Source organism: Cervus elaphus, chromosome 14, assembly GCF_910594005.1.
Source record: "Cervus elaphus chromosome 14, mCerEla1.1, whole genome shotgun sequence".
NCBI classification, from domain to species: Eukaryota; Metazoa; Chordata; class Mammalia; order Artiodactyla; family Cervidae; genus Cervus; species Cervus elaphus.
Window position 1 is genome coordinate 33,657,542 of NC_057828.1, and position 21,377 is coordinate 33,678,918.

The 21,377-nt window shown below is 40.2% G+C and overlaps 1 protein-coding gene and 1 non-coding gene across 2 annotated transcripts in view; one reads left to right on the forward strand and one right to left on the reverse strand.

The window, feature by feature from the left end:
* KIF26B (kinesin family member 26B) overlaps nucleotides 1-21,377 on the reverse strand; it is a 506,912-nt gene that overhangs the window by 214,869 nt on the left and 270,666 nt on the right. The window lies entirely within an intron of this gene.
* LOC122708340 lies at nucleotides 20,019-20,125 on the forward strand. The gene has a single exon (XR_006345127.1). It is a non-coding gene; the product is annotated as a U6 spliceosomal RNA (small nuclear RNA).

The window sequence follows — 21,377 nt, forward strand, 5'->3', positions numbered from 1 at the left end:
CTATACACATTGCAGGCAGATAGTAAAATAAGTTTTAATCAATTGCTTAAGTCAACTGTGTTTAGGATGTGTTGCAATAGGGCCATAGATTGTCTATTTCATTAAACATGAATGGTGACATGCCAATCAATCACACACACATACTACATATATATGATGTGTGTGTGTGCTGAGTCACTTAAGTTGTATCCGACTCTTTGCGATACTATGGACTGTAGGCGCCTCTGTCCATGGGGTTCTCCAGGCAAGAGTACTGGACTGGGTTGCCATTTCCTCCTCCGGGGGATCTTCCTGACCCAGGGATCAAACCCACATCTCTTAGGTCTCCTGCATTGGCAGGTGGGTTCTTTACCGCTAGCACCACCTGGGAAGCCCACACACATATATATGGTATATGTATATATTAAAATACACATATTTTAAGTATGTTCATATTTATATTTATATTCATATTCATATTCATATTTAAAAGTAACTAGTTTGACAAGTAATTTCACTTATTAAATCAAGAAGTATTTGCCCTGCAAGAACCCTTAACAGTCCAATACAAACTGCTAAAAAAAAAAGCATAGTTAGCAAAAAACCAAAACCAAACCATTGTGTATAACTGAGCTTTCTATCAGCAGTTCTACTCCCAGACTTTATAACTTTTTAATAAAGAGAAATGTCACTCAACTCAATAACAAGGGTTCCCCCTTTCTCTCTCTGTCTCTTTAAGATATAAGAATTTCAAACAGTAACTTTCTAAGCCTGAGTTCCCTCTTTTGGCAAGCAGCTCTCTTCTTTCCAGCAAAAGCCTCCTTATTTTTTTCATTCTTTTCTCTAACCTCTTTGGGTTTTCGTACAAATGGCATATGACTCCTGGGACATTTTGCATTGAAGTTCCACTCTCAGGAGAATGAAATACTGCCACCCCGATGGGCTGCCACCTGCTCTATAAAAGGAGCCAGGATGAAGGTAATTACCTTCTTTTGTGATGAGAGTTCAGAGAAGGGGATCTGCGGAAGCAGTGAGGTCTGGGTAAGGGCACAGACAGATGCTCTCCCTCCTTCACCTTCTCAGATTAAGGACCATGTCTGCTGGTCCATCAGTAGCCCAGGGAAGGTGGTTTATGTTAACTCCCCAGGGCTGATTCTCTATGGAGGATGAAAATATCCTCATGATGGTGGGTTAGGGAGGGTGAAAGGCAGAAATGAAGTTGGTGTTTCTGGTAGTTCCAAATCCTTAGAAAGGAATTTAAAGAATTCTAGGTTGGTGCTACTCACCCCCACCCCCCACCCCTCTTCCTGGGAAAGTTCAAAGGTACAGGTGACTCTGTAGGTCAAAGGACAAACAATTCAGGAGTATTCAACCTGGTTCTCACTTATAAATCATCTAACACATGATTTAAGTCATTATTAGGGCTTTTCCAGGTGGCGTAGTGGTCAAGAATTTGCCTGCCAGTGCAGGAGATGCAGGAGACTCGAGTTCGATCTCTGGGGTGGGTAGATGCCCTGGAAGAGGGCATGGCAACCCACTCCAGTATTCTTACCTGAGAAATCCCACGGAGAGAGGAGCCTGGCAGGCTACAGTCCATGGGGTGGCAAAGAGTCGGACATGACTGAAGCCACCTAACACACACAACATACACAGGACCTCTTAGGAATTCAGATCCAGTGGTTTGCATCTTGGACCCAGAAGAGGGAGAAAGAACTGGGGAATAGAGGCCTCCTTTTGTTTTGGCTGTACTGGGTCTTCACTGCGGCACGTGGGTGCTTTGGTGCCTGCCTGGGTTTAGTTGCCCCGTGGCACGTGAGATTTTAGCTCCCTGACCAGGGATCGAACCCACGTCCTCTACACTGGAAGGCAGCTTCTTTATCATTGGACCACCAGGGAAGTCCCAAGGCCTCCTTTCCTTTGCAAACACTCAAGTACCAAACCCTGAGGCCCTCCAGCAATAAAGGAAAACCAGATTTTTATCTCAAACTCTCACAGCAACCAAAAGCAGTATTTTAAGAAATGATGCACAACAGGCAGGACCACCTACACAAAACCCCATGAAGCATCATCCTAATGATTAAACTGAAAACACAGAATAAATAGCTTGCATCATCCTTTTAAATTTTTTAAGTTGAGGTGTAATTCATATAAGTTTCAGTGTAAACAGTGATTCAATATTTGTACATATTGCAAAATCATCACCCCAATAAGTCTAGTTAACATCCATTCCATCACCATATATGATTTTTTTTCTTGTGATGAGAACTTTTAAAGTTCATTCTCTTAGTAACATTCAAATATGCAATACAGTATTGTTAACTATAGTCATCACATTGTACATTACATTCCCGTGACTTATTTTACCTTTTGACCCCCCTTTACCCATTTTGGCTACCCTAACCTCCTTGCCTCTAGCAACCACCAATCTGTCCTCTGTTATCGCTGAGCTTTTTCTTGTTTTTATTAATAGATTCCACATGTAAGTGAGATCATATAGTATTTGTCTCACTTATCTGGCTTATTTCACTTAGCATAATGCCCTTAAGGTCTAACCAGGTTGCAAAATGACAAGATTTCCTTCTATTTTATGACTCAATAATATCCCATTGTATATACACACTATACACACACACACACACACACACATCACATCTTCTTTGTCCATTAATCCATTAATGAACACTTAGACTGTTTCCATATTTTGGCTATTGTACAAATGCTGCAATGAACATGGGGGTACACATATCTGAGTTAGTGTTTTCATTCTCTTTGGATAAATACCCAGGAGTGAAACCGCTAGATGATATAGTAGTTCTATTTTTAATTTCTTCAGGACACTCCATCCTGTTTTCACAGTGGCCACACCACTTTACATTTCCACCAACAGTGCACAAGGGGTCCTTTTTCTCCACGTCCTTGCCAGCACTTGGTATTTTTTGCCTTTTTGGTAATAGCCTTTCTAGCAGGTGTGAAGTGATATCGCATTGTAGTTTTGATTTTCATTTCCCTAAAGATTTGGTAATGTTGAGCATCTCTTCATTCACCTGTTAGTCATCTGCATGTCTTCTTTGGAAAAATGTTTATTCAGATCTTCTACCCATTTTTCAGTAGATTGTTCAGGTTTTTTTCCCTTTTGAGTTGTAGGAGCTCCTGATATACTTTGGTATTAACCTCTTATCAGATATATGATTTGCAAATATTTTCTCCCATTCAGCAAGTTGCCTTTTCATTTAGTCAATGGTTTGTTTTGTTCTGTAGCTTGATCACTGCTTTTTCCTTCATTCTTTCATACCACCCATCAGGTAGTATAAATATTTTGTATCTAGGAGAATTTATTTTATTATGCAATGTCCAGAATATTGATATCTAGGTGAATTCTCAAATAACTACAACTGTCCTAGGTCCAAAGCTTAATAACTTCCAGTCTTACATCTTATGAACAAAACCAGTCATTTTAAAATAGAAACAAAAAAAAAAAAAATAGAAACAGACTCACAGATTCAGAGAACAAACTTATGAGGGGAAAGGGAAGGGGGAAAGGGACAGTTAGGGAGTCTGGGATGGATATGTACACACTGCTATAGTTAAAATAGATAACCAACAAGGACCCACTGTCAAGTACCGGGAACTCTTCTCAATATCCTGTAATGAGGGGGTGGGGCGCAGGGATAGTGGGAAGGAGGTTCAAGAGTAAGAGGATATATGTGAACATATAGCTGGTTCACTTTGTTGTACAGGAGAAACTAACACAACAGTGTAAAGCAATTATATTCCAAAAAGAAAAATAAAAACATTCCGTAATAACCTAAATGGGAAAGGAATTTGAAAAAGAATAGATACACGTACATGTATAACCGAATCACTTTGCTGTTCGCCTGAAACTAACAAAACATAACATTAACATCATTAATCCACAATACTACGATATAAAATAAAAATTTAAGGACTTCCCTGCTGGTCCAGTGGTTAAGAATCCGCCTGCCAATGCAGGGGACACAGGTTCAGTCCCTGATCCACAAAGTCAGCGCTCACATGCCACAGAGCATCAAAGCCCGTGTGCCACAACTACTGAGCTGGAACAAGAGAAGCCACTGCAAAGAGAAGACCGCTTGCCACATCTAGAGAAAGCCCGCATGCAGCAACGAAGAGCCCGTGCTCTGCAATAAAGACCCAGTGCAGCCAAAAATAAATACATAAAATTTTTTAAATGATTTAAAAACCATTCATTTTTACCATTTTAAGCAGCAGCGAGCTAAGTCGCTTCAGTCGTGTCCGACTCTGTGCGACCCCACAGATGGCAGCCCACCAGGCTCCTCCATCCCTGGGATTCTCCAGGCAAGAACACTGGAGTGGGTTGCCATGTCTTTCTCCATTTTAAGCAGAATATTACGCTATTGGCCCCAAGACCCCAAGTGACTTTATTATCTAAATGAATGCAAGGCTAAAACAGGGTTAGGTAAGCCTTCCCCTTTAAGTGAATGCCAATAATTTAAGGAGCCAGAGGATTTTTAAAGCATTTACGAGAAAAGGCAATCGAGCATTAAATCATGATCCTCACAACTGTCTGCCTACACATTTGGTTTTCATTCAGTAAACCAAGTGAAGGAAAATGACTTTGCTTTATATCTTATCCTTCCTTCCTATGGCTGATTTTATTTACTTGTAAATCCCAGCCACAAATTTTCCTTTAAACTGCCGTCACTTTAAACACTCCCTTGAAATAATGCAGGGTTGAACTCCTATTCTATTCACCTGATCCTTCCTTCTAAAGGGCTTATTTATTCTTTTGATATGTAGAAACAAGAAAAGAAGCGTCTGCTTACTGCTCATTTGACCTGTGTACCAAGTGCAGGCCATTTTGTTCATTCAGCCTTTACAGGCTTTAGGAAGAACACAAGGTTTTTTATTGAGAAAAAAAAAAGCTATTCCCGTCAATCTCAGTCAAGAACTCTGACCCTGAGTTCCAGAGATGAGCTGAAAGGAGTGCTGAAACTCCCCTAAAACATATGCAACATTTTGCATGTTTGGGCATTTTTCTGAGGAGCAGACCTATTGTTCTCATTAGATGCTCGAGCTGGGGGTCTTCCATTTTGCCCTCTAGGTCCCTCTCCAGCATCCACTCCTTCAATGCCAGGGGTGGACTGATGCACGCTGCATGAACAGATAGATGACCTTCTGGTTTCAGGATGATGGAATACTCAGAAGGAGATGGGAGAGGACAGCATTGAAGGTCACTGAAGGCTGGCTGTATCTCTCAGCTAATGGCCCCAGCTCTTGTCAGGGGTCCTCTCTCTAGGTGGTGCCAGCAGCATCCTCTCCTTGCCTTCAGGGCTGCCTGTGGTAGGAGTGCTGGCTACCCAGCCTACAGAGCATCCCTTGTGGTTTCTCTATTCTGGCCACAGTTTCGTAAACAGCCCCCTTTAAAACTGCTTAGTTTTAAAAATGCATGTGTGTGTGTGCTAAGTGGCTTCAGCTGTGTCTGACTCTTCACAATCCCATGGACTGTAGCCTTCCAGGCTCCTCTGTCCATAGGATTCTCCAGGCAAGATTACTGGAGTGGGTTGCCATGCTCTCCTCCAGGGGATCTTCCCGACCCAGGGATCAAACTCATGTCTCTTACGTGTCCTGCTTTGGCAGGCGGGTTCTTTACCACAGGCAAAGAACCTGGGAAGCCCAACAGACTGTGCCATCTCTTTTCTGCCAGGACCCAAAGAATATTTAAGAGGCTGATGATCCTAAAGGGTAATGAATATTTATACGCTAGACGGATCTGTATAAATTTGGTGGAAATTGAAATTAGAAAAAAAAAACCAGAAAGCACATCTCCAGGTAATCAGACAGAAAACCCAAAAGACATTTTCTCCGTGGCTCCTTCCCACCCTTTGATGCCATCTCTCTGCCCCGAGTGCCTTCATACAAGCCCCAAGCACTAGATGTAGGAGCTCCTGCCAGAGCATCAGTGCTGCTTCCCCTTCTCATCTGAGTATGAGCTTAGGCTAAGGGGTAACAGCTGCTCATAGGTCTTGGGTCTTTCCTGCGAAACTACAACAATAGTCCACAGCCCATAGCATGCTGCAGGGAGAGAGGCGGTCCTGCAGGCAACCTGTGGGCTTGTGCCTGGGCGGCTGACAGCCCCATGCACATGTGCTGGGCTCCATCAGTTAGCCAGTCCCATCCTATTGCTCTGTACCCCAGTGCTGCCCTCTGTTCTCCTGCCACCCGCCTTGATCAGTGAACTGCTGTGGATTTCACTTTCTAGATTCACTACTCATGCCCTCCCTAGTACGCAGCTTCGGGCTCTTGTCTTATGAATATTGGCACCACGAAAGAAACACCCTGTCCTGAGCATGCACGTGTACACACCTGCACGCACGTGCACTCACAGGTGGGGGAAATGGTCCCACATGGCTCTGTCTGGCCCACCATCTCCTGAGGCATCAATCCCTCCCTTCCCAGTATTTTAAAAACAACCCAGTGTTGTGGGCAATGGGTCAACCATAGCATGTTTGGAAGCAGAGACCAGCACTCTGTTTTCAATATGCATTTAGCATTTTGTGTTTATTTCCTACTATGACATGCTCCTTTCATCTGACTTGTGCCAGAGAGACAGGCACTGGCGGAAGTTTGAGGAAAGGCTAGAAAGGGTAGGGATGGCGTGATTAAGTGTGAGTCTGTACATGTTTTCCAGAGGAGGGGGAGGTAATGATTTAGAAAGCTCTGTGGTTTAAAAAAAAAAAGGAAAGAAAGAAAGCTCTGTGGTACAGCAATAAAACATCACTAATTGAGGAATGAATCATTTACAAAAATCATTACAAGGAAGCCTTAGGCAACAAACCTCACGGCACAATATTCCCAAGTAGAAAATGAGCAAGAGGGATTCATCTCTGAGGTGAGTGTACATGGAATCCTACTCAGCCACCACCAATTTCCTGTAATAAAGTCACATGGCGCTAGTGGTAAAGAACCCACCTGCCAATGCAAGAGATGTAAGAGATGTGGGTTCAGTCCCTGGCTCGGGAAGATTCCCTGGAAGAGGGCATGGCAATCCACTCCAGTATTCTTAGGAGGTCCCTAGTGACTCAGGCAGTATAGAATCTGCCTGCAATGCAGGAGACCCAGGTTTGATCCGTGGGTCAGGAAGATCCTCTGGGTCAGGAAGATCCCCTGGAGGAGGGCACGGTAACCCACTCAAGTATTCTTGCCTGGAGAATTCCATGGACAGAGGAGCCTGGCAGGTTACAGTCCATGGGGTCACAAATAGTCGGACATGACTAAGCAACTAACACTTTCACTTCACACTCAAAACATACAACACAATCCTGTATCTACCTCCTCTTCTCCCTTTAAATCACAATCCAGACAGTTGGTCCCCAGAGGTGGTGCAATGGTAGCTGCACCTCACAAGCAGGGAATATGCTGGACTCCCAGGTCCTGCGACAAGCCAATCTAGAGTAATTTCTGTAATCACTTGATTGTACAGTCCTAGGAAGTCCATGAACTTCCTGATAATGAAAATACCTTCAGATCTATGACTTCACTACTGTTACCTTCCTGAGCCCTCTAGCCCTCATCTGCCCATTCCAGCTAAGAAGAAATAAAACCCACCCCATTACTGGCATATATATGCACGGGGCACACAACATATCATGGGAGTCTTCAGGCTTTTGTGGTCTGCCACACCACTGCTTGGATCCTGACTTTACTGCTACTCAACTGTGAGATCTGGCAAGTTACTTAACCTCTCTAAGCCTCAGTGGTCTCCTCTATAAAATGAGAATGATAATCCCTACCTCATGAGATTGGTGTGAGGACTAGATATGGTCATGTATGTAATGGGATGACTGTAAGTAAATGAAAGTCACTCAGTCGTGTTCAACTCTTTGCGACCCCATGGGCTATACAGTCCATGGAATTCTCCAGGCCAGAATACTGGAGTGGGTAGCCTTTCCCTTCTCCAGGGGATCTTCCCAACCCAGGGACTGAATCCAGGTCTCCCGCATGGCAGGTGGATTCCTTACCAGCTGAGCCACAAGGGAAGTCCAAGAATATTGGAGTGGGTAGCCTATCCCTTCTCCAGGGGTTCTTCCCGACCCAGGAATCAAACCAGGGTCTCCTGCGTTGCAGACAGATTGAGGCAAATGTAGAATGGATCATTTAAGAGGCAAATAAACTTAAATTTATTATCAAAGGCAGTTCAACATCTGAAGAAAGTGTGTCCTCTTAACAGAAAGAAAAGCCAAATTCAAGTTTTTGTACCAGCTTACTTTTAAATTCATTTAAAGGTAAACTTAACTAAATTTACTTTAAACTTAGTCCTGTGTTTCTGTGAAAGTTGCTCCGTCGTTTCTGACTCTTTGTGACCCCATGGACTATGGACTATACAGTCCATGGAATTCTCCAGGCCAGAATACTGGAGTGGGTAGCCTTTCCCATCTCCAGGGGACCTTCCCAACCCAGGTATCAAACCCTGGTCTCGTGCATTGCAGGCGGATTCTTTACCAATAGGATGAGTACAAGGAATAAATATGAGCTGATGTCACTGCCTTTAAAAAAAAAAAAAAAAACCCAACATTTATTCATTATTTAATTATTTGGCTGCACTGAGTCTTGGTTGTGGCATAGGGATCTTTAGTTGTAGCAAGATGTCATTCCTGTTGACTTACACTGGCATCCAGAAGCTGTGGGTCCTTGTGGGAAAGGCACCACTGGGGAACATGGGTGCAGGACACAGGGTGTGTCCTCAGTATTATGTGACCCAAATTATACCACATGCTATCCAGTTATCCATCCTGTTTCACTTATGTGTGTTTTGTATCCAGCCTTATCTCCCCAACTTGGTCATAAGCTTTGGCAGGAGCTGTCTCTCTGTGTCCCCCAGAACCTGCTCATCTCAGTCTGTGTGACTCACTAATTTATTCAACATCGATTCTTTCACAGGAGACATCAGGGTAAGGACTGCGAGGGCAGTCTCTAAATTAGGCCCACTGGAGTTCAAATCCCAGCCCTAAAGGACTGGGTGTCACTAACTTCACTCTCTGAGCCTCAGCTTCCTCGTATGGATGCTGTGAGCACAAAGGAAGATGGTGTCTGTAAAGCACTTATTAGAAGAGAGAATGACATGTGAAAGCCCCTCAGTAAATATCAGGTCTTATCACACTGTGGGTGCAAAAACACGTGAAGATGCTATTGAAGGTCCACTGCCATGACCATCACTTTCTCCTTCTTCTTCAAAGCAGGAGTCCATTTCTGGCTTTGATTTGTTGACTGAAATACTCCATAATGTGAAATATGCCTAGCCAATAGGTTTTATGAAGATATCACAAAACTTGAAGATATTTTGGAAATTAAACTAAAAAAATATTATCTAGGGGAAAGCATAAGCATGCCTGTGTCATAGCATTCTTTCAGTATGTCTTGAAGAAGTCATTCCATTTGCTCAGATTTTGATGTAATTCACTCCATTCTCAATGGTTCTCCTGAGAAATAAGGTAGATTCCATGGAGTTTTGTGAAATTCTTCCACCACTATTACCAGTTAAGATCTCCTGTCCACAAGACACCTAAAATCAAATTCCTGAGGCAAGAATAAAATGATATAAATTTCTGCATTCTATCTCTATTAACATTTCCTTCCGTGTCTGGAAAGAGTACACCACTTGGAATACCACTCCCATGCCCAATACATTCGAGACCATGGATATAAGTGGAAGATGGAGCCCAGAGCCCTCTGCTTCCTGAAAGCCATGGGGCAGTGTTCCCAGGATGCTCCCATCAGCTCTAGTCAAGGACCAAGCAGCTCGTGGTAACTGGATGGACATTAATTTCTTTCCTCCTCCCAGTGAGCTTCTCCCAGTGTATTGCCACTGACCACGATCCGCCAGAGCGTGACCTTACTGAACACATTATCAACCAATCTGATTGGTTAAAAGATTGTGAAAACTGAGCTGACTTTGAGAAAACAGAACCAAAGAGTCAACCCAGGTTTTAGCACATCACGCCTAAGCAATACAGGCTTCCAATGGGTCCCCAAATGTTATTGGACAACTGAGATGAGAAACCATTTTCCTGAACGTCAGCTTAGCCATGACAGGGAAGATGGCTATTGGATGCTTCATGTCCTCAGTGAATGGACAGGTTCTTGGTTTCCATTTAGGATCTTTTATAAGAATGAAAGGGACTAGACCTTTGGACTGCGGGTTTGGGTCTTCTCCAACTCTTCCCGGCAGAGAGAGCTCTTTCCTTCGCTTCCTGTCAACCTTGCTCCTGTCTCTATAAGAGTTCTTCTGGGATCTTTGATTCTGGTAACTTTGTTCTCAAGATTTGTTTGGCTCTCTGCCTCCTCCACTGCCCAGAAGCAGGGGACCGCTTCTGCCTTCTCTGTCTTTGTATCTTCTGTTGTGAGTGCAGAAGTTTTCACAAAAAGCCTGTTGAACGGATAGGAGCCATGATGGCCAAAATAACTCTAGGATGGGTGGCATCACTTGAGAGCTGTGTATATGCTCCCACACAGACACCAAGGCCTCTGGTCCTGCTGCTAGAAGAAAAGGCGGGCTGTCCATACTGTCTGCCTCTCTTTTACAAAATATATACCTCTCTTTCTCACAACTTTCCTTTACCAAATGACTTTTCAAGAACCTTCCTACACTGGAATTCTCTGAAGGCTGCTTCTTTCTACTCCTTCGGCAAAGAGCTAAGTGGTAAATATTTTAAGTTAAATGGTTTCGTCCAGCTACACGATTCCAATGTGCATCGTGCGTGCATGTGTGCTCAATTGCTCACTCGTGTCTGACTCTTTGTGACCCCATGGACTGCAGCCCACCAGGCTCCTCTGTCCATGGCATTTCCAGGCAAGAATACTAGAGCAAGTTGCCATTTCCTTCTCCAGGGAATTCAGTTTCAGTGTATTAGTGCCAAATCAGTCACAGACAACCCAAAAACACATGGGGCAGCTGTGTTACAAGGCATCTTTATTTTCAAAACCAGGAGACTTTAGGCTGGATTTGGTCCTTGGACCATACTTTGCTAATTCCTGATCTAAGAGAAAAATCATCCTGAGAGAACATGGTAAACTCATTCTGCTTTAAGGACACTTTGAAGGCAATGCTGGAGAAAATTAATTCTAGGGCATTTCTGAACCTTCTCATTCTACCATAGGTCACATGCAGAAAAAAGAATGAGTGGAGGAACAGAGATCTTGAATCCTAGACTTTAAAGTAGGCTGCAAACTTGATCACAGATCCACATTTCAGAGGTTTTCATCCTTTTAGGCACTGTAACAGAGCATGGGAACCCAGCCCCAGATCTGTAGCACTCAGTTTTTATCCCACTCTCGCATCTCTTTCTGGCTTTGCTGCTTTCTTTAGTTCTTTTACAGTTCAGGTGACCCCAAAGTACCCAGTCACTCTTTCATCGACTCAGTCAATCTGAAGGCCCTTCATAGCAAGGTATGAATTTCACCCCATCCTCCTAGGGACTGGCAGCACCTCACATATAGAGGATGGGCCATTTAGTCAGTGAAGGAGGTGTCACTGCCATCCTAAGGAAGGTGTAAGACATGTGGCTTTGTTGGCTCTCAGGATATTCCAAAGCAGATAAGGCTGAACACAAGATGACATAAACCTGGAATTCCAACCACTGCTCTAAAGGCAGCTTAGAAAGATTAAAAAAAAAAAAAGCTAGGTAGGGATGGAAGAGGCGTTAGAAAGTCAATTTTAAAGGAAAAAGAGGGATGATACTGAGGAAACCAGAATTGAAAGGGACACACGTACCCCAATGTTCATTGCAGCACTGTTTACAATAGCTAGAACATGGAAGCAACCTAGATGTCCATTGGCAGACATGTCTATCAGCAGATGAATGGATAAGAAAGTTATGATACATATACATAATGGAATATGACTCAGCTATTAAAAAGAACAGATTTGAATCAGTTCTAATGAGGTGGATGAAACTGGAGCCTATTATACAGAGTGAAGTAAGTCAGAAAGAAAAACACCAATACAGTATATTAATGCATATATATGGAATTTAGAAAGATGGTAATGATGACCCTATATGCAAGACAGCAAAAGAGACACAGATATAAAGAACAGACTTTAGGACTCTGGGAGAGAGCGAGGGTGGGATGATTTGAGAGAATAGCACTGAAACATGTATACTACCATATGTGAAATAGATCACCAGTCCAAGTTCAATGCATGAAACAGGGCATTCAAAGCTGGTGCACTGGGACAACCCAGAGGGATGGGATGGGGAGGGAGGTTGGAGGGGGGGTTCAGGATGGGGGACACATGAACACCCATGGCTGATTCATGTCAATGTATGGCAAAAACCACCGCAATATTGTAAAGTAATTAGCCTCCAATTAAAATAAATTAATTAATTTTAAAAAGTAATCAAAATAAGTGTATGTATTGCAATTGAGCAAAAGCTTTTTTTCAAGTAATAAAGATTCTATTTTTCTTAGTCAAAAAAAAAAAAAGAGGGGTGATAAGCAGACAGCTGGACTTAACCAGAAACATAACCGATGAACCCACTTTGTCTTGTGTTTTTCCAGCACACAGGATGGAAATAATGGGCTGTTTGCAAACAGAATGCAGAGCAAGGAAGCATTCAACCTAAAGCTATAATTAGTTTGTCAGCGCTGTGAGTCTATGATGTGTGTACAAAGAGAAACGCACTCCTCCTGGAGCACCTCCTCTCCCACCTCTGCCTTCTCTTTCCAAAATGGGCTTCAGTAATAACAGGCAAATGGAAGGCAGGCTTCAGCCAGCCGCTCTGTAAGCCTGACTCATGACATGTTCCTATCAACTGAGCTCTAAGGCCACGAATAGTTTCAGCATCAGCCATTCCAAACACTGATGGGAGTAATAACCCTAGGAAAATTACAGTGTAGGGAGATTTAATTCCATGCCCTTATTTGCAGGCTAAGGACGCTAACATCTCTTCTAACTGGGCTTGCGTCATATTTGATGAATGTTCAAACGTGATTGTACCGGTAGCTTTTTCTCTGAAAATTGCAGCGATTACTCATTAGTAAATGAGAGCCCTCGGGCAAAGAATCTGATCAGAAGACTGAGCACCATGTTACCAACAGATTCAACAAATTAATCCTAAAAGTTTGGCACTTAGAATGGGATTAAAGCACTGCAATTAAAATTTCCATGTATGAGATTATATCCATTACTACTCCTAAAAAAATTATTTGACCTTTCTATTACAAGCAATCTACCCCAGACTGAAAGAAATTGAAAGCACGTGGAGATGGAGTTTGATGCCTTTAGGGACACACAGGTGGGGAGAGAGACACTAAACAGACACAACATGGTGGCACGCTGCACCAGAGCAGAAGGTCTAGTCATTGATCCTTGGATCTTGCACAAATTAAGCAACTTTCTGCTTCTTCCTCCTACTCAGTAGACAGTAATACTCTAGTAAGGCTGCTCCCTTCTTCAGAGGTCTCCCATCAGCTAAATGGCTGGTGTTTTTGTACCACTATAAATGTGGCCCGGGCAGTGTCTTTCTATAACCTGGAGCATAGCCTAGTGTTAAGAGATAGGTCTTGTAAACTACACTTTTGTGGTTTGAAGGGGCTCTGTCACTCCCTGTATGACCTTAGTCAAGATCTTTGTATCTTAGTTTCCTCACGTGTGAAAATGAGGTCAGGACAAAATATACTGAATCATGTAAAAGTCCCTAGAACATTTCCTAGCCCACAGCAAGCACTCAAAAAATATTTACTACTGTTCTTTATATAAGTGTCCATGGGGGGGAGACTCTGGTATCTATGTGATACCTTTAAACATGAAAAATAATTTGGCATTTTCTAGAAAAGAAGGAGATGGACCTATTTATGACTCAGCATTTCCAATGCTACCCTAGAAAAACTCGCAAATGGCACAATCAACAACATTCATTGCAGCAACATCTGCAAGAGCAAAATTCTGGAATGATCATCAATGGGAGAGCGGACAAATATGCTGTGAAATTTCCATATAATAGAACACTATTAAAATGTCTGAATCTCCAAAACATAATACTGAATGAGGAAATAAAGGTTGCAGTATGAAACTTACAGTATAATCCATTTATAAAAGGGTTAAAATGTAAAGCAATATTCCATATTGCTTACAGATATATGCCTGTGCCATAAAAGTATAAAGCATGTACTCAAATTAAAAGTACCATATTCAGAATAACAGCTGCCCCTGGAGAAGAAAAGGAATGCAATAGAAGGGGGAAATACAGGGGGCTTCAACTATTCTGTGATATTTTATTTCTTTAAAAAAATAAAGAAAAAATGATAAAATCCTATTTGATAAAAGTCTTTCTTATATCATTCTATTAATATTTTGCATGCATAAAATATTGTTGAAACAAATGCTGCCTGTACTTTTGTCTTGATTTGTAGCATTTGTTCTCTCTGATGTTCTGCGAGCATGAGGTCACGTATATGAATATCGTTTACTTCTTTTTTTCAATCTTTCTTTTCTGGGACAATTTATTATAAAATAATAAGTTTCTCATGACAACTCCTAATAGACTAAAAATTCTCATTTTAGCTTTACTAACCAACATTGTACAACAACAACATATTTAGATAATGAATCATTCTCTCATTAAAAAACATTTATGTAACCTCTTGTATGGATAGCTCTATTCAAAGTACAAAGGTTGGAAAATGAAAACAGCTGGTATCCTTATAAAAGGATACCAGCTATTGCAGCTTCATTAAAAATTTAAAAATCACTAAGAAAAATTCAGATACTCTAATAGAAGGATGAATATGAAAGATACAACAATTCTAGCAGAATTTAAATAGCTGATGAAAACATGAAAAACATTCAACTAAATAAACAATAAAATGAACAAAATTTAAAATGAGATATCACTTTAAGCTACCAAATTGGCAAAAGTACTATTCAATACTGGTGTAGTTTCACGAAATAGGGCACTTATATACTGCTGGTGGTTAATCTGGCATTATTTATCAAGGGCCTTAAAAATCTGGACACACTTTGACCCAGTGATTCTCCTGCTAGGATATACTAAGGAAATAACAGAAGACATGCATAAAGATTTGTGTGCAAAGCTATTCACTATGGCATCATCTATCATAACAAAACCCCTGAACATGTAACAATAGCATATTCATTAAATAAAATATTATCAACATAATATAATAATCTTCAGTCTTCATATATATTTTCATATTTTTCAAATTATATTAAATGGACAAATGTTCAAGAGATAATGTTAGTGGAGCAAACAGGAGACTGCATACAGGCATGAATCCAATTCAGCAAAATAACTTACGCACTGGCGAAAGATTGAAAGAAATACCCAAAAAGTCACTAGTGATTATCTCTGTTCCTGTGATCATGGGTGTCTTATTTCCTTATAACCTGATGTATTTTTCAATAGCCCTGTTTTATAATTGGAAGAAAACACAAATTTTCAGATAATTATAGAAACTGAGACCTAGAAAGGACCTTCATTTTTATAGTCGGGAAGAGATTAAGCGATGGTCACGCTCCTGAGTGATCATACTCCTTCCTGGCCTGGGCAGCCATGTTTTCCAAGGGCCCCAAGGAAGAGCTGCAAGACCTCTACTGAGCCCCTGGGGTCCAGCCAGAACAGAACTGCAGACACCGTGAACAAGTGCTCTGGGCAGTGTTCATGCTCTCTCACTCCTGGAATATTCTTCCATTTGTATGCAATTGGGTTCACCACAATAACTGGGGAAAGGCGTTAAAAAGATATTTTATTTCGCTTGACATCACTACCTCAAGTATTTGCTTTATACTTTAAACTGCAATTGAAAATAGAAAGTGACACAGCACAGTTTTTAAAAAGTAATTGATGCTTTGGGGGTTTAGAAACACCTAAAATCAAACAGCGGGTAGAGGCAAGAGACTGGATGTGTGTGTGTGCTCACTTGTGCTCGACTCCTTGGGACCCCATGGACTATAGCCTGCCAGGCTCCTCTGTGCATGGGATCTTCCAGGCAAGAATACTGGAGCAGGTTGCTATTAATACAGTAATGGAGCCAGCTTCAAGCAGACATACAGACAGACCATGAGGAGGGAGTAGAGGTTCCCTAGCAGGAGGTTGATGAACAAGTTTTTAATATTCAGGTGCTTTAGATAATCACACTCACAACATCCAGTGCTTATTTCACCTTAACTCAAGCATTTGTCCCAGATAAGTTTGTTATAATCTGAAGTTGAGACTCAAGATTTACAGAGTAGATAGGAGATATCTAGGCATTTATCCATGTTGGAAAACAAAGCCCAGCTTGAGAGTTATTTTCATTTAAAGAGAGTTCCCACAATTCTTACAATAGAAAGGAGATTAAAAAGGAGAAAGGAAAAAAGACTATTAGGGGGTGGGGCAATCTTCTCTTCCAGGGCTGGTGGCTCCCCTGATAGAGAACTAGGGCAGTTTCTAGGGCAGATCAGATCCTTTCCATTGAAGCCTCCTCAATAGTTTTCTCAATGTTTGCCTGAAGCAGGGGCTTACTGACAAAGTGCATTGTATGAAGCCTCCCAATGGAAGGTATCAAAGGAAAATACCAAGTTTTGTTCAGCCAGGGCTTTCCTGCTCTGTTACTGATGCCTTTGAGCACCTCAGAAGGAGACAAAGGGGAAAAAAAAACCTGATGGACCAAAGCATGCTTTTTTTTCTTTTTCCATTCACATAACAAGACATGCAGAGAGAAACATGAATGCATTTGGAAGGGGCTGGTAAGGCCAAAACTGAGCCATATTTTATTTCCCTTCGTCTTCAGATTTACCTCCCTGAATGGTCAAGACACAGACACAAGAACCACTTAGAAGAAAAGTAAGAAGGCAGTCTCGAATGCTGCAGAACTGCTTGAATGAAGCCAGTCTAATTAATGTAGAGGCTGTAAGGTTATGGCAAGAAGTACAAAAGGGAAAGACAAGAGACTCTACTCTGTAATGTGCAGCAAAAAGACTCCCTTCTCTCATACAACTTGTAGTAACTCAAAAAGGAAGCCCAGGATTCCGCTGCTACAACCAAAACTTCTAACTATTTGAGTAGAGTGAATCATCCACATCAACTGATTGGCCTTCCTCCAGTTCACATCCTCCATACTGGTGTGAGTTTCAGCTCCCTAACAGGGTACCACATTCTACCCATCCTAAAACCTTGGCTGGGTTTGTGACCCATGTGGTGCTTACGCATAGGAGGTGCTTTACTGCAATTTTGATTTATACAAGTTCAGAAATGACACCATTTCCATAATGAAGTATACTGAGGCTGTTACTGTGTCAGTGCTTAGAAGTAAAGCAATCAACATTTTAAATTTAATAGACACAATTATTTCAACTTCTTCCAAAGTCTTTGAGCCTCTGTTTCATCACTGGTAAACTGAGGACTTGTTAGAATCTCGTTTTCTCTTACAATTTGTGATTCTGATATCAGACAAGGTAGAATGAGGGTCAAGAAACATGAAACAAGACAAATGACACTGTAATACTAAAAGCCACAATTCATAATAACAAAAATATAATGTTTATGAATTTTTTTGCACAAATACATGGCAACCACTTTTGAAAAACAACTGCATGAGCTGCAAAGAGAAATAGAAACACGCTAAAAACAGGAGCCTTTAACTCAAGGCTGGGACTAGGGTGAAGTGAGTGAGGCACTTTCCTTGGATGCACAATTTAAAGGAGTGCCTAAAACTCAGAACCAAAATAAATAATATTTTAATGCAATGTATTAAAAAATAAAAATTAATGCATATAATCTTAATAAATAAAATGTGAAATTTTAAAATAAAGATAGGAGCAGCATTACTGATTTTTTTTACTTGCCTCGGGCTCCAATATAACTTAGCATAACACTGGCACTGCTTGAACCTATCACTCTTGGTCCAAGACAATTCAACAATTCAAGAAGACAAAAAATTAAGTAAGGTCACAGGAAACCTAAACAATATGATAAATTAATCAATAAGATAAATCTCTGGTATGCTGGAAAAATGATATCTACATGCAAATAGCGTATTTAGACCTCTACTTCACACTATAGACAAAAACTAACTCAAAATGGATAAACAACCTAAATAGAAGAGCTAAAACCACAAAACTTAGAAAACATAAGCATAAATCTTCATGTCCTAGGATTTGGCAATAGATTCTGAACTATAACACAAAAGGCAGGAGCAACAAAAGAAAAATACACTGTACTTCACCAAAATTAAAAGCTTTTGCATCATAAGCACTATCAAAAAAGGGAAAAGACAATACACACACTGAGAGAAAATAGTTGTAAATCATGTGTCTGATAATACTCAGATAATATAAAGAATTCCTACAACTCAACAACAAAATGACAATTAAAATTGAGCAAAAGATTTAAATAGACATTTTTCAACAAGAAGCACATGAAGAGATGTTCAACATCATTGGTCGTTAGAGAAATGCAAATCAAAACCACAATGATATATCACTTTACATTAACTGTAATGTTAAGACTTTAAACAAACAAACAAAAATGAAAAATAATATGCTGGTGAAGATGTAGAGAAATTGGAATACTCCTTCTTTACTGGTGGGAATTTGAAATGATGCAGCCTCTGTAGAAAACACTTGGGCAATTCCTCAAGAAGCTAAATGGAATTACGATATGACTCAGCAATTCCATCCCTGGGAATATATTCAAAAGAAGAGAAAACAGGGACTCAGATACTTATGCAGCAGTGTTCACTGTAGCATTATTTCCAATAGCCAAAATGTGGAAATAGCTAAGTGCCCATGAACGGATGAATGGATAAACAAATTGTGGTATAAACATATAAAAGAATATTTTTCAGCAATAAAAAGGAATGAAATTCTGATATATGCTACAACTTGATAGACCCTGAAAACATTATACTAAGTGAAAGAAACCAGACACTAAAAGGGACAAATATTGAATGATTTCATTTATATAAATATCTAGATTAGGCAAATTCACAGAGATAAAGCAGAGGTTTTTAGGAGCCGGGGGATGGAGAGTTATTACTTAATGGGTACAGAGTTTCTGTTTGAGGTGATGATAAAGTTTTGGAAAATAATAGTAGTGATAGTTGTACAATATTGTGAATATAATTAATGCCACTGAATTATACATTTAAAAATAGTTAAAATGGAAGATTTTATGTTTTATATTTTTTACCAAAATAATATTATAGAAAAATAAATCTTCTGGATACATATCATACTTTGCATCCAAAAAACAGAGAATACACCTCCTCACATGCAATTCATGAAAGTTGATTGTACCTTAAACCACAAAGAAAAGTTCAATAAGTTTCATAAGATAGAAGTAATAAAAATATTATCTGATCATAATGCAATATAACCAGAAATAAATAACAAAATAATAAAACCAAAAGGCTCTTCCATTAGAAATTTTAAAAATCTATATTAAATAATTCTCAGGTAAAAGGGGAAATATAAACCAAAGCTGCAGAATTTCTAAAATAAAATGTTAATAAAACACTTCATATCAGAATCTATAAAATACAATTAATGCAGTCATGAGTGGAAAATTCATAGCCTGAATTTTACATTTAATAAAAATAAATGCATTAAATTCCAAACTTCAACAACAAAGTAAACCAAAAGAAAGTAGAGATGGAAATAATAAGATTAAAAGCAGAAAGCAGTGAAGTAGCAAATATCAGGTGGACCAAAAAGTTCACTCAGAGTTTTCCAGATGATCTCGTGGACAACTCCAAATGAACTTATTGGCCAACCCAATAGAATAACCCTAAAACTGATTAAAAAACAAACAAACACATAAAGCTGCTTGCTCTTTGAGGGGCAGAAAAGAAAGAAACTTTTCTCTGTAGTACATCTAATGGCAATGGACAAGATGAATTAGTGCCCAAGTGGGGACATAACCTCAAACAATCTAAATCTAGCAAGAAATTACTTACAAGTTCACTTTCTATCTTAAAAATTCATCCAAGTTTCATATTGTATTCCATAGTACATCTCTTTGTGTTCTTAAAAAGTTGGTCTTGTGCTCGCTTTGGCAGCACATATACTAAAGTTGGAACGATACAGAGAAGATTAGCATGGCCCCTGCGCAAGGATGACACGCAAATTCGTGAAGCGTTCCATATTTAAAAAAAAAAAAAAAAAAGTTGGTCTTTTCCTACCCCTAAGGCTTCAAGAAAAACCGATGACCCAGGAAGATGTGCCATATACTCAACAGCTTCTTAGAGGCCCCGGAACATCACTGGGGGTTCAGGTACCTGGGTTTGAGAAGATCCCTTTAGGATTCACACATTTTCATTCCAAATCTTACCACAGAATAATCTATGCAAGAGATAGAAATAACACCACTGACCTCATTTTCTCAAAAGATTAAGTCACAATGAAGTGAATTTTTTTAACCAAAAACATCGAAATCAAATAGTACCAGAAATGGAACAATAAATAATTCACCAGCAATTCCTGTTCTCAGAGCCACTGAACAGCACCCTACACTTTATTGAAAGGGCCTTACAGAAAAGGATTACATTATTTTCCCATATAATTAAGATGACGTCTTTCTCCCTCCAGCATTAAACATGAGAGAAGACCACTTACTTCCCCTTTCAGAACACCTGGAGCAACAGTGAAAATCTTTTCAGAGAGTGTGATGCCAGACCTTCCCTTCCAATCTTCACGTTCAAATTCGAGTAGCAAGCAAGCTATTGTAAATTGTGATTTTCAGCCCTGTAAACCCAGTGATTTGGGACAAGCCACTCTGTTGCTTTCAAGCTAGACAGAGAAAGCAACTTGTGGATGTAAAAGCAAAGTCAATAGAGAAGAGTGAGAGGAAATGGCCACCAAAAATACCAACTGGGCATGGGAGGTGGAAGGGAGGTGAACAAGGAGGGGACATATGTATACCTATGCCTGATTTATGTTGATGTATGGCAGAAACAAACACATTATTGTGAAGCAATTATCTTTCAATTTAAAATAAATAAACTTGAAAAAGAACAAAAGATTTTTAAAAATAGAACTAAAGTGCGCGCACACATACACACAAAATATGCCAACTGGATCAAACAGGTGATTGCTGCAAGGGGCTCAATGGAACTAGAGCATTCTGCCTACACACACACACCAGTTTTATATTAGAATTCTGGTGCTATCCAAAGAAAAATACATGAGCAATCCCCATTGATACATTTTTCTCTCCTATCAATAAATAGCACATCCAACATGTGTGAAAATACCTCACATGTATAAGAATGAAAAATGCTTACACAAGAAAAGCTATTATGGATTCCATTTATGGTAGACCTACTTGCAATGAATCCATTAGCAGACAAAACTGACAATAAGTGCAAGAGATATCAAGTAGACTATAAAAAGATTAAAAAGC